This window comes from Anomaloglossus baeobatrachus, chromosome 4 (genome assembly GCF_048569485.1).
Source record: "Anomaloglossus baeobatrachus isolate aAnoBae1 chromosome 4, aAnoBae1.hap1, whole genome shotgun sequence".
NCBI classification, from domain to species: Eukaryota; Metazoa; Chordata; class Amphibia; order Anura; family Aromobatidae; genus Anomaloglossus; species Anomaloglossus baeobatrachus.
In genome coordinates this window covers 99,104,089-99,119,495 of record NC_134356.1, presented here as the reverse complement: position 1 = coordinate 99,119,495, position 15,407 = coordinate 99,104,089, and the positions used below count along the sequence as shown (strand labels likewise).

General features: G+C 37.0%; 1 protein-coding gene across 2 annotated transcripts in view; it reads right to left on the bottom strand.

Annotated features, from left to right (window-relative positions):
- The window catches only part of FSTL4 (follistatin like 4), a 1,562,686-nt gene extending 1,553,153 nt beyond the window's left edge, over window positions 1–9,533 (bottom strand). For both annotated transcript variants that reach the window (XM_075344490.1, XM_075344491.1), the window contains exon 1: window positions 9,270–9,533. The gene's annotated coding sequence lies outside the window, so the exon portion shown is untranslated. The remainder of the gene's footprint in view (window positions 1–9,269) is intronic.
- Between the last annotated feature and the right edge of the window lie 5,874 nt (window positions 9,534–15,407).

The following is a 15,407-nucleotide window of genomic DNA, read 5'->3' as shown; positions in this document are numbered from 1 at the left end:
CACATCATCCCACAGATGTTCAATGATATTCAGGTCTGGGGACTGGGATGGCCATTTCAGAACATTGTAATTGTTCCTCTGCATGAATGCCTGAGTAGATTTGGAGCGGTGGTTTGGACCATTGTCTTGCTGAAATATCCATCCCCTGCGTAACGTCAACTTCGTCACTGATTCTTGCACATTATTGTCAACAATCTGCTGATACTGAGTTGAATCCATGCGACCCTCAACTTTAACAAGATTCCCGGTGCCGGCATTGGCCACACAGCCCCAAAGCATGATGCCTCCACCAAATTTTACTGTGGGTAGCAAGTGCTTTTCTTAGAATGCCGTGTTTTTTTGCCTCCATGCATAACGCCTTTTTGTATGACCAAACAACTCAATCTTTGTTTCATCAGTCCACAGGACCTTCTTCCAAAATGTAACTGGCTTGTCCAAATGTGCTTTTGCATACCTCAGGCGACTCTGTTTGTGGCATGCTTGCAGAAACGGCTTCTTTCGCATCACTCTCCCATACAGCTTCTCCTTGTGCAAAGTGCGCTGTATTGTTGACCGATGCACATTGACACCATCTGCAGCAAGATGAAGCTGCAGGTCTTTGGAGGTGGTCTGTGGATTGTCCTTGACTGTTCTCACCATTCTTCTTCTCTGCTTTTCTGATATTTTTCTTGGACTGCCACTTCTGAGCTTAACAAGAACTGTACCTGTGTTCTTCCATTTCCTTACTATGTTCCTCACAGTGGAAACTGACAGTTTAAATCTCTGAGACAACTTTTTGTATCCTTCCCCTGAACAACTATATTGAATAATCTTTGTTTTCCGATCATTTGAGAGTTGTTTTGAGGAGCCCATGATGCCACTCTTCATAGGAGATTCAAATAGGAGACTTGCAAGTGGCCACCTTAAATACCTTTTCTCATGATTGGATACACCTGCCTATGAAGTTCAAAGCTCAATGAGGTTACAAAACCAATTTAGTGCTTTAGTAAGTCAGTAAAAAGTAGTTAGGAATGTTCAAATCAAGAAATTGATAAGGATACTTTTGCACCAGTCAAATTTTGTTTAAATGCGGATTGCACATTTTCTGTTAGTTCAATAAACCTCATTTCAATCCAGAAATATTACTGAGTCCATCAGTTATTAGATATATGAAACTGAAATAGCTGTTGCAAAAACCCAAATTGTTATAAAGAAAAAAGGTTAACATTAAAAGTTGTGCCCAAACTTTTTCATATGACTGTATATAATATATATTATTATATAATATATATGTATTTAATATAATACAATATATATAATATTTATATATATATCGACCACCGTGCGGAGCTGCCACCTGACCTACACCCCACCTATTGTCTCCTCCCCATAATCCTATAGAACGTAAGCCCGCAAGAGTAGGGCCCTCTTCCCTCTGTACTAGTCTGTCTACTGTAACTTGTATATGTATTTTGTATGTAACCCCCTTCTCATGTACAGCACCATGGAATTAATGGTGCTATATAAATAAATAATAATAATAATAATAATAATAATATTATACCTATTATATTAGAAATATATAAATATATATATATATATATATATATATATATATACTATATAATAATAATAATAATATAATAATAATAATAATATATATTATTGTATGGAATACAGTGCAAATGCAACAAACACCGAGGTCACTACGAGAAAATAGAAGAATCCTTGTGAGGTTATACAAATCCAATGTCAGTGTTACAAGTGGAGAAGTCAAAATAAAATAAATAAATATCATTAAGGTCTGTGTAGTGCAAATTGTAACTCAATGTAAATGTTACATGTTCAGAAGTCACTGTATGAAGAATAAAAAGAGGTAATATCCTGCCAAATGCAAATGCGAGAAATCTAGAGGTCACTATGGGAAAAAAAGTATAATGTGCAATATTAATGTTACAATTGAAGAGGTAAATTTATAAAGAATAAACAGTTTCCAAGCCTTTATAATGTAATTTGTAACTCAGTGTAAATGCTACGAGCAAAGAGGCCATGGTATGAAGAATGAAAAATAGAACAACTATGGAATGCACTAAATAAATGCTACAAGCACATAAGTCACAAAAGGAAGAATGAAGAATATAAGAGCTTTTGTAAATGCTATGTGCTCACAGGTGTATAAAGATGGAAAAGTACAAGTTCCTTTGTGATCTAACACACTGCCCAAAATAAATGTGACTTCTTTGATTATGACTGTATGAAGAATGGAAAGTATAAGGACCCTTGTTGGTTAATACAGCGTCCAAAATAAATGCTACAACAAAGTATCACTATGATAGGAAAGAAAAGTGTAAGAAGCCTTATGATATAATGCAATGTCCAAACTCAGAGGTTATTGTCTGAAGAGGGAGAACTATACAGTCCCTGACAAACGTTCTGTCGCTTATACATGTTATGTAAATGAAAAGCTTATAACCTGACTTTAAATTCATCCATTGGTTTCATAAATTACTCTTTTGAAAGCTGAAACCCTCCCAAATTTGGTTTAGGTTATGAAAAGAAAGTTGCTGCAAAGCTGAAATATTGATCATTTAATGAACACAGAAAGGTCAGATTTTGGCAAGACAAAAGTTTTGTCGCCTTTTCATATAATGCACCCAATCCTAGTTTACATCCTCACCTGTGCTCACTAAATGATCGGTTAATTAGCGGGAGTGTATAAAAAGAAACCCAGCACCCCAGACCTTCACTTGAACTGCGACTTGACCTCTGACAACATGCCAAAAATCCACCCTGCAACCAAAGCCTTGATTATCAAGAGGCTGACAACCAGATCCATTGCAGAGGTGGCTGAAACCTTTAATGTGTCTCAGCGTCAAATACAAAGAATTAAAACATTTTTTAAAGAGACTGGAGATGTCTTTGACAAGCCTAGGTCCGGCAGACCTTGCAAGACAACTGCTCAGGAGGAAGATTTGTTGGTTAGAAAATCCAAGGCCAGCCCTACTCCCACTGCAGCAGAGCTCCAACAGGCCTGGTCACCTCAAGTCCCTGTGTCAACTACAACAGTTGGTAGTATTCTGTCTGGAAATGGCCTCCGTTGTTAGAATCAGTGCCCAAAAGCCAGCACAAAACAAAAGGCAATTAAAAAACCGTGTGGCATTTGCCAAGTCTTGCAGCCTGCTAAACAGATGGATGCTGGAAAAGTGGCAGAAGGTGGATTTCTCTGATGAATCTTCAGTTGAATTACACCACAGCCAAATACTGCAGGAGACCTACTGGAGCCCGTATGGATCCAGAAAACAGTTAATTTTGTTGGTGAAAAGATCATGGTCTGGGGTTACATTCAGTATGGGGGTGTGCAAAACATTTGCAAGATGGAAGGCATTATCAATAGCCTACAATATCAAGACGTATTAGCTACCTCTTACATTCCCAATTATAAAAGGGATCAAATTCTGCAACAGGATGGTGCTCCATCTCATATATCCATCTCTACAACAAAGTTCCTCCTGGCAAAGAAGATCAAGGTGCTCAAGGACTGACCAGCACAGTCAACAAACACGAACATCATTGAGCATGTTTGGGGTAGGATGAAAGAGGAAGCTTGGAAGACAAAACCAAAGAATCTAGATGAACTCTAGGAGGCCTGTAAGACTGCATTCTTTGCTATTCCTGATGACTTCATTAATAAATTGTATAAATCATTGTTGAACTGCCTGGATGCCGTCCTTCAAGCTCATGGAAGTCACACAAAATATTAAATATGGCTCTAATAGCACCACAACTTCATTCACCGATGTTATGCAACATATCTTTGAATTAGAAGTTAATTATTTGTTTGAATTTCACATTACTTTCTGTGGGCGACAAAACTTTTGTCTTGACAAAATCTGACCTTTCTGTGTTGATTAAATGATAAATATTTCAGCTTTGCAGCAATTTTATTTTCATAACCTAAACCAAATTTGGGAGGGTTTCAGCTTTCAAATGAGTAATTTATAAAACCAATGGATGAATTTAAAGTCAGGTTATAAGCTTTTACATAACATGGATAAGCGACAGAACTTCTGTCAGGGACTGTATGATGTAAGATAATGTACAACATAATTGCTACAGCAAAGTATCACTACAAGAGGAAAGAATAGTATAAGAAGGCTTATTATGTAATTATGTAATGCAATGTCCAAACACAGAGGTTATTGCATGAAGAGGGAGAACTGTATGATGTAAGATAATGTACAACATAACTGCTCCAGCAAAGAATCCCTACAAGAGGAAGAAAAGTATGAGAAGCCTTATGATGATATATAATGTCCGAACTCAGAGGTTATTGTATGAAGAGAGAGAACTGTAGGATGTAAGATAAAGTACAACATAAATTCTACAGCAAAGTATCACTATGAGAAGAAAGCAAAGTGGAAGAAGCCTTATGATGTAACACAATGTCCGAACTCAGAGGTTATTGTATGAAGAGGGAGAACTGTATCATGTAAGATAATGTACAACATACATTCTACAGCAAAGTATCACTATGAGAGGAAAGAAAATAATAAGAAACCTTATGATTCTTGTGAGGTAATACAATGTCCAAACACAGAGGTTATTGTATGAAGAGGGAGAACTGTATGATGTAAGATAATGCACAACATACATTCTACAGCAAAGTATCACTATGAGAGGAAAGATGAGTATAAGAAGACTTATGATGTAATACAATAGCCAAAGTCAGAGGTTATTGTATGAAGAGGGAGAACTGTATGATGCAAGATAATGTACACATACATTCTATAACAAAATATCACTACAAGAGGAAAGAAAAGTGGAAGAATCCTTATGATGTAACACAATGTCCAAACTCAAAGGTTATTGTATGAAGAGGGAGAACTGTATGATGTAAGATTATGTACAACATAAATTCTATAGCAAAGTATCACTACAAGAAAGAATAGTGGAAGAAGCCTTATGATGTAACACAATGTCCAAACTCAGAGGTTATTGTATAAAGAATGAGAACTATATGATTTAAGATAATGCTCAACATGAATTCTACAAATAGGAAGATAATTGAATGAATAATGAAAAGTTTATGAACCCTTGGTATGCTATATACTGTTTTACATATAATTGTGCCTTTTTTAATATGTCAATATAACCTTGTTTTTGTTTCTTTTATCGGCTCTATCAAAAATATCTTAAAAGTGACAGAAACTGTGACACAAAGCCAAAAGGGTAGAATTTAGCTTGGGCATAATGTCATGATACTCTTACAGCATAATCAGAAGCTATGTGTACAGAGCTGTCTGATGGATAAGATTAGTGAATATATTGTAGAAGAAAGAAAGCATGTCAAGCATTATAAAGGCTTGTGGATTGTACGTAAAGTTTACCCAAACTGATCTCTAGTTACTCATAACTGCACTGTCTCTGCTAGACCAAACTATGAATGAGGGAACTCTACATATATATAGCTAGATCGATATACATATATAGATACATATCTACTCTATATATATATATATATATATACACACATATAGATATATAAATATATACGCACATGAAAAAAAATATATATATAGATATATATATAGATATATACATGCATGAAAAAAAATGTATATATATATATTTTTTTTCAATGTATACATCTAAATATAAATATATATATATATATATATATATATTTCCTGTATATATTGCAGAAGTACATATTTTGTGACCGCAGGTTGGGATCCCTGTACGCTGCCTCTTACCTGCCGACATCTTGGTGCCAGCTAATAAAACGAGGCCCAAGGCATGCTGGCAAGTTAGGAGGCGGTCTGTATGGATCTTGTCTAGTGGTCACAAAATACGGATGTGGTCGATGGACCAAGGTCCTGAGAATTAGTCAAGCAGAAGATAAGGTCACCAATGATGTCTTTGGCAGTGAATTAAATTATATATTTTTATGCCAATGACATCACTGGTGACCTTATACTTGACTGTACACATCAGGATGTAATTTGGGGGAATATAATTTGATCTGAGTACATGCATTACTCTCAATCTATGGCAGCTTCCCATTACATACTATTGTGAATTTTAAAACTATCTTCGCTGCAAGTGTTCTTCAATTCTACGAAGAATTATACTATCATTGTATCCAATAGGTTGTTAATTGTCTTGTATATATTTATTGAAATGTTTTATTTACAAACAAACGGTCATTAACCTTGCTCTCTGAGCTTTTCAGTGATTTGGGGATACTCTATACTATGTATTATTGTATCCAATGCTCTTTTCAGTCTGTATCTTTGGGAGTTTTTTTATTTTTAAACAATCACAGGTAGATTATTGACAAAATGTTACCCATGATGGTGTATACAAACACCTGCATAAATCATATACAGTGGAACCTTGGATTACGAGCATAATTGGTTCGGGAGTGTGCTCTTAAACCAAGTTACTCTTATATCAAAGCAAATTTTCCCATAGGAAATAATTGAAATGCAGACAATTTGTTCCACAACCCAAAAATATTTACTGTATTTATACAAACGTATTATAGTAATACAAAATAATGTCCTGTATTCATATAAAGTTATTACAGTACACTAAAACAAAATACTGTACAGTACAGTAAAAACATAAAGCAAATTAAACTGCACTTTAGCTTACAATAGAATTGTTGCTGTACAGTAGGTACAGTATAAGCAATGTGCTGCACTGTTTAGCAGAAAGTACAATACTATATCCACAAATGTAAATTGATAGAAATGCTATATACTATATACTGCACTGTACAAAGGTAGATTGTATACGTAAATATGTACAGGAAGTTACCTCCGGAGCGGGTCAGAATGCGGTAAAAGGACAGAACTGGAAGTGTGCACGGTGAGTATTTGCTCTTACTGCAAAGCATTGCTCTTAAACCAAGTTTCAAATTTGTAAAAAGCTTTGCTTGTTTTGCAAAACGCTCTCAAACTAAGTTACTCTTAATCCAAGGCTCCACTGTATATATGTTATGTCAACAGAGGAAATATACCCTTAAAGAAGTAGTACACAAAGAATGAGTTATATCACAGGTTGGTTGTTTTCATTAATATGCATAAAGAGTCTTGTGATGAAGACATATGGAAGCTCTGCATTCCTTCCTGTCATTCTCTTGTTTAATTAGAGCTGTTATCCATTTATTTTTTCCTTTCTATTTGACAGCTGTATGCTGCTGTTCTGCTTCTAGTCTTTGTACAGAGAATCTGCTTATTTAACACTACAGAGCACTGATCCCTTGAAGTGTGACAGCAGAAGAAAAGCGAAAACTATTTCAGTCCTTTATCTGCCTTTGATGAACTTTTTTAAAGCTCCATTTGTGGCATCATAAGCAATACGGGAGTGAAAAGCTAGAATTTGAGGCGACACCTAGGGGTCACTTTGAGAATGCAGTGAACAATGCCATCAGCACCTTGGACAGCGCCAACCTTAGAGAGCCGCTGATCAAGGGCACTCGGGGTGTATTGTAAATGTATGCTATGTGGGTGACGGGAGGGGGCATCATTAAATTACACTTATTTATTAATTTTATTACTTATATAGTGCTTTACAGACATGATTATATACCAGATTTATTCGTCTGCATTAGATACATTGATATGATTCTTTTTATATCTGATTATGTAATCAATGTTTTTGAAAAGTGGGTAAAAAATGCGAGAGGGCACGATGCAAACCCAAACACGAAGTTTTCCTCTAAACACAAGATATTCCTTACCGCAGCCAAGTATACCGGCATATAAGAAGTGTATACAGTAAGTACTCTAGACAGCAGAATCGTTCTCTGTGTAAGAGTTAATGATACAAGTCCAATAAATTCAGGGCAGATGTCACCGTCTTGTACACAGGTAAGTGCAGGTGCCATGAAACTACCAGAAATCCAATACATCCATCTCTTATACAGTAATTTGCCCATCTGGGTGCATCAGGGAAGAAAGCGCTGACACCCATGATAACCAGACCCTTATTTCTATGTCACTGATATGGGCTGTTAACTTATTAACTGAAAGGCACGTGACATAAATAAAGCCAGCGAGAGGTCAATACATCTGGGCTATTTTATTAAAATGGAGATGAAATCTTTAGGGTTAAACGATGGATTGGGGGATGGGTGAAGCAACTATAACCGATAGGGGAGAAATAACTTGACCTTCCGCTAATGTTGGAGAACATTTTGGCATCACTCAAAGAAAGTTGTCATATGAAGAGTTTTTGGACAACATATATATATATATATATATATATATATATATATATATATATATATATATATATGTGTGTATATATATTATATAAACACACAATGAAACCTGAATGGTTTTAGTAAAAATGAGGTATATTGTATAATACATCCAATTTTACAGGGGAGAGGATGCCAGAAGAGGCTAAATATGGAATTTAAGGCTGAAATTTCCCAAACTTAATATTTTTTAGTGTAGTCATGTTTTGAAGATGGGGATCAGACATTAACACAACTCTATATGCAGGCGCGCTATCTACACATGACATGCGATACGCTCCGCACACAAGACATACTACTTTGATGAGATATTTTATCTCCCTAAGGGAACTGTCACAAGCCATGTATATCTGTGAATCTCATCATGCTAATGTGTCGAGATGAATGTGCATGTCCTCCAGCCCTCCACTTCTTAATAAATGCAATATTTGCATATCCATTGAGAAAAGCCCCATTGCACTAACAGAGACATCTGCAGCATTTCTGTAACTCCGACACTTGGAGTGAATGAGAAAAGGCTGAGCGTTCTAGTAGGCTTTCTATACTAACTTAAAGAAGACGTGACTATCATCTTATTTTCCCAAATGCATATAGCTGTGCGTGTAGCCTGCATTGGATGGCACTGGGAACCTGAAGCAAACTCCAGCTGTAAGGACCAGCAGCCACACAAGGCATCTGGCTGGGCGCTGCGGAATCTCTTGTTGTGGTCCAGTGAGAGACAGCTGGAGATCTCATTCATTTAATCTCAGCCTACTAATGAAGGAGCCAGGCAGCATTGTCAGGGACCCTGTGAGCACACAGCCTCTCCATATCCCTTACCCTGCATTTCACAGCAGCTTCAGCTCTCTCTGTGCATTACAACTGCTGACTTTTAGCTTTTCCCCATCTCACATACAGTACATGCATTTTCCTATAGCATTCTCTCTCTATAATGACCCTATTGCAGATGGAAAGCGTTCCTTTTATCACTTCATCCCTTCATCCAATGCAAAAAATGCAAAAATAAAAAAAATACACTTACCTGTGCTGTACTATAAGAGCACCAGGGGGGAAATGCAAGAGTAAAAGATGGTAAAACCACTGCAGGGAGAACTATTTACTTTGTTGGATAAAATCTCCCAGGTAGAGAAGGAAAAATGTGCTGAATGTGGGTTATTTCTTGATTTATTTCACAGCTGAGTGTGCCAAGAAGAAGAAATCTTAGAAGAGGTCTCAGTCACAATCCAAAGCATAAGAGCTCTAAGTGCTGCTTGCTGTTGCCTGCCCTATTTCTGCTGTCAGGATCTAAGCTCCTTCACGTCACAGAGCGATCTGCATATTCCACCCAATAGCTGATACCTGTGTGCTCAGTGAGGATGCTGCTGGCTCCAGTGAGATGACTGCATGTAGTACGGCGTGATCATTGCTGCATATTGCCAGCTTCAATCATATATTATCTGTAAAGGATCCTTAAAGGATCCAGTGTAAGAATGGTCCCTGGTGGATCACTTTGAGGCAATGTGGTTTCCTTATAGTGTGACCCCAATCATTAGTGTATCATTCACGGACTTAGTTACAATATGTTTGTTAAGGATAAATATAATGCCGCTCAACAGTAGCAGTGACGAAAAAAGACATTTGTTTTGCAGGGATACAGGCACATGTCCGATTTTAAGTTTGTCCCATTAATATAAAGTTCAGAGCATGAGTTTATTTTAGGTTATAGAAGAAGAATATACAATTCCTAAAGTTAATAATATTATTATTACAAATGCTATAATGTCCATTGTACGGTTGTTACTGAAGATGAGCGAGCTCTACCATGCACAGGTGCTTGGTACTCGTAACGACTAGTGATGAGCGAGCACTACTATGCTAGGGTGCTTGGTACTCGTAATGACTAGTAATGAGCGAGCACTACTATGCTAGGGTGCTTGGTACTCGTAATGACTAGTGATGAGCAAGCACTGCTATGCTCAAGTGCTTGGTACCTGTAACGACTAGTGATGAGTGATCCCTTCCATGCTCAGGTACTCGGTAATCGTAACTAGTGATGAGCGAGCACTACCATGCTCGTGTGCTTGGTAATCGTAACGACTAGTGATGAGTAAGCACTACCATGTTCAGGTGCTCGGTACTCGTAACTAGTGATGAGCGAACACTACCATGCTCGTTTGCTTGGTACTAGTAATGACTAGTGATGAGTGATCACTACCATGCTCGTGTGCTCCGTACTTATAACTAGTGATGAGCGAACACTACCATGCTTGGCTGCTCAATACTCATAACTAGTGATAAGCAAGCACTACCATGCTCAGGTGCTCAGTACTAGTATCTAGTGATGAGCAAGCACTAACATGCTCGGGTTCTTGGTACTCATTAACAGCAGTCGGACACTCGGATGGGCTTGACTCATGTACCAAATTTAATGGAAGTCAATGGGGAGCTCAAGCATTTTTCTGCAAGATCTTCTGAAAAAAATGCTACAGTTTCCCATTGACTTCCATTATACTTTGTACACAGGTCGAATCTGTCCAAACGTCCCACTGCTCTTAACGAGTACTGACTACACAAGCATGGTAGAGCTCCCTCATCTCTATTTTCCCCTTGTGGTTGACTGTTTATCTCTTAGTGCAGTAACCTATATTCTGTTATAGCTTATCTATATACACATGTGATCAAAATTGTTGGTATCTCTCATTTAATGAAAGAAAAACCCACAGTGGTCAAGAAATAACTTAAATTTGACAAAAGTAATAAAAAATAAAAAATTGATGAAAATGAACAAATGAAAGTTAGACATTTCTTTTCAACCATGTTTCCACAGAATTTAAAAAAAATAAACTCATGGTACCCTTGAAAATAATGTGATAAAAGGACATGTTAAATCAAGGTGTGTCCACTAATTAGCTTCAAAGGCGTCTATAATCTTGTAATCAGTCAGTGGGCCTGTATATAGGGCTACAGATACTCATTGTGCTGTTTGGTGACATGGTGTCTACCACACTCAACATGGACCAGAGGAAGTGAAGGAAAGAGTTGTCTCAAGAGATTAGAAAGAAAATTATAGACAATCATGTTAAAGGTAAAGGTTATAAAACCATCTCCAAGCAGCTTGCTGTTCCTGTGACTACAGTTGCATATATTATTCAGAAATTTAAGATCCATGGGACTGTAGCTAACCTCCCTGAATGTGGCCACAGGAGTAAAATTGATGACAAATCAAAGAGACGAATAATACGAATGGTAACAAAAGAGTCCAGGAAAACCTTTACAGAGATTAAAGGTGAACTTCAAGCTCAAGGAACATCAGTGTCAGATTGCACCATTCGGCGTTGTTTGAGCCAAAGTGGACTTCGTGGGAGACGACTAAGGAAGACACCATTGTTGAAAAATAAAATCATAAAAAAAGCCAGACTGGAATTTGCCAAACTACATGTTAACAAGACACAAAACTTCTGGAAGAATGTCCTATGGACAAATGAGAAACAAATGGAACTTTTTGGCAAGGCATATTAGTTCAGACAGAAACATGAAGCATATCAAGAAAAGAACACTGTTCCTACTGTGAAACATGGAGGAGGTTCTATTATGTTCTGGGGCTGCCACATCTGGCCCAGGGTGTCTTGAATCTGTGCAGGGTACAATGAAATCTCAAGACTATCAAGGGATTCTAGAGATAAATGTGTTGCCCAGCATCAGAAAGCTTGGTCTCGGTCACAGGTCATGGGTCTTGCAAAAGAATGATGATCCAAAACACACAGCTAAAAACACCCAAGAATGGCTAAGAGGAAGAAATTGGACTATTTTGAAGTGGCCTTCTATGAGCCCTAACCTAAATCCTATTGAGCATCTTTGGAAAGAGCTGAAACAGTCCATCTGGAAAAGGCAACCTTCCAACACGGGACAACTTGAGCAGTTTGCTCTTGAGGAGTGGCCAAAATACCCGTCGAGAGGTGCAGAAGTCTCATTGACAGTTACAGAAATCGTTTGATTGCAGTGATTGCCTCAAAAGGTTGTCAACAAAATATTAAGTTAAGGGACCATCATTTCTGTCCAGGCCGATTTCATGAGTTTTATTTTTTTAAAAATTCTGTGGAAGCAGAAAAGCATTAAACAAGGGGTACCAACAAGTTTGACCACGTATGTAAGCAATGAATCTAAACTCTGAATAAGATATTATGGGACTGTTGTTGCTTATTAGAATAAAATGAAAGCTATTTTAGAGAGTTGCTATAAAAGTAATTCCTCAATATATATTTTAAAGCCTTACTGACACAGCGACTTAGGGAATGGTAATCTGACATATACATTGATAACACAGGGGGAAAAAAATCCAGCATCCGAGTCCAATAGTTAAAAAAAAATGATTAGGTTTTTTCAAGAGGATAAACTGTCCTAAATCATGACCTGGTGAGCTGGTCTCTCTTTTCTTCGGATTGATAATACATAACCATGATGGAACGAAACACTGGGGCAGGGGGAAATGAATGACATCACAAGAAACCGTGAACAATTTATACTATATAATACAAAACTATATTTCAAGATACATAAATGATAATACAAATATATAAAAGTATCAGTAACAGAGTAGCCATTAACTATTGTTAAGCCATTGTTCACATCTGCACCGTAAGCCTCTATCGGCATTGTCAATGTTCCAACCACATACAACATTATTTTTGCCATCAAAATAACAAAAGACATAATAAAACCCTAGAATACTCCATTACATGCCATAAAGACCATCAACCATCATTAGGATTGGTCTGGCACAATGTTTTGACTTCCCCTCAAGATACAGGCCTTGTTTGAATGTGCACTGAGCCTAATAAATAAGTTTAACCTCTGTGTAGTGACTTATATGAAGGAGTACATGATCTTTTATGTCAAAATAAAATTACAGTGGTTGTCCCAATAAAGCAAGTATATTAAGACAATCTTATTGCATGTGCAATATTAGGTAGACTTTTTTTAGCTGGTGTTAGGGATGAGCAGCGTAAAGTAAAGTTCAGTGTTTGTACTGGACACAAGGTTTTCGGGGCTTGAAGTCACATACAAACTTTTTAAAAAAATCTGTGGTTTAGAGTTTGGGTACTGTTCATATAATAATAAAGTTTGTTGCCAGGCTGCAGCAACATCAATTAACAAGCTTTATGCCTGTACACCTCTTTGAACAATATCAATAAGTTAAAAAAAAAAAAATCTGGGGTCCCCCTTTTTAGATAACTAGTTAAGGTAAAGCAGACAGCTGCAGGCTGCAACCCTCAGCTACAGTGATGAGCAAAAGGGTAACAAGTGTTTTAAACTTTTTGAGTTTCAGGCTCCTAATCTTACCATCAACTGCAACATGGAGAGTGAGACTACCTTCATTTTATAGACAATCATCTTGGCTATCTAATACATAAATTTGACTTGCAACTATTTAGCATATGATTAGCTATGCAGATTCTTGTTATGTCACTGCATTGTTACCACTCTTCACTCCCTCATTCACCAATTTATTAATTTTAAAAAATCCTCAAAGTTGCAACGTAATCCAATTGGGGAATAAAGACTCCCCTACACTTCCTTATTCACCAATTTATTAATTAAAAATAAATCATCAAAATTCCAATGTAATCCAAGGATGTAATGTCCCACAATGCCCATTGATTCCTATGGAGCTGTGTTTTGAAAAAATTCTCAGAGCAAGGCTTCATTGGTCACTTGTAGTTACCAGCATATACACAGTTTCTATTGGATGCGCCACTTCTGAGACGGATGCGTGCTGATATTTTTAGGTTGAAAATGGCCAAATAACCATAGGCCCTCCCAGGCTGACAATGCCAGATCCTCCCCAGTCTTATAAAAAATAGTGGGGAACCTATACTATTTCTTTTTAACTAAATGCTTTAAAACAATGGCATTGGATCCCCTCTATTTTTGATAACTAGCCAAGGTAAAGCAGACAGCTGGGGTGTTGAACACTCTGTTATTATCAAAGTCTTGTTTATCACGCTGTAATTTATGCTTTTTCTTATTGATGGTGTCTTTTTCCAGAGTGTCGAAAATCTTCTTTAATTTAGTTTGACACGATTCAACCACTGTTTGGTTGCATTCTTTGAGTTTTATTTCAATTTCTTTAATACTATTTTTAGTTTGCACTAATATGGTCCGATCATGCTCCAATAACAGATCTATAAGCGTATTTGAGCAGTGCAGCAGGCTCATTTCCCACTTGGACTTAAAGGAAGGCTCCACCTCCCATGCTGGAAAGATTTGTGGTCTTAAACCACGTGGTACAATTTTCAATTTTTTATACTCTTCTAAACTCTTGATATTCCAAAAGGTTTTTGTCAACCGTTTATGTAACCCTATAAGTTCCGTGGATAATCTGCTGAAACCATTATCACCATCTCCCACTATCACATTCTCATTAGTCTCATTTCCACAGCCAAAAATATTACTTGCCTGGTTCTGCCAAAAAGCCTCTCTTGTACCCAAATCCATTCTAAATAAAACAACCCACCTCAAATTGAGGCTGCGTGCCTGATCAAAAATATAATATAACAGCACAAATAGCTAATTGGATCGTGCCACCTCCAGAAACAGTGCATAACACTGTATAACAAAATATTGTTTACTCAAGAAGTAGGAGGGCACCAAATCCTGGGATCACCTCTGGCACTGAAAGCTAATAATTAATAGAGAGAAAAGAAGTGCCAAAAAACTGAGGGATCACCATATACATTATTAATCAAAAATGTTTTATTGTATATCAAAGAACATAAAAAGCACATTTGTGTCACACAACACCAAATGGTATCACAACAACCATAGACAAATTTTAAAAACATACAAAAAGGAGACCATGTGATTCCCTATATAAAGTGGACCAAGATTCTAACCAAGCTAGCTGGTATAATAAACAGATCAGAAGTTAGTTACATTTTCAAAGCACATGATGTTGCAACATAGCAAAAAATGTGCTGTAGCGCTTCACAAATAATTATAATACATATTGAACCCAGCAACAGCTCATAATGCAGTCATAATATACCCTGATACTTAGACAAAGCAGCCCTGTGCAAAGAAATTATAAAAACAGAACTGAGAATTATTAAGAACCTGAGCAAAAATGAATCATTTCTCATAAAGGAGGCGGATAAAGGGGGGAATGTTGTCTTGTGGCCTA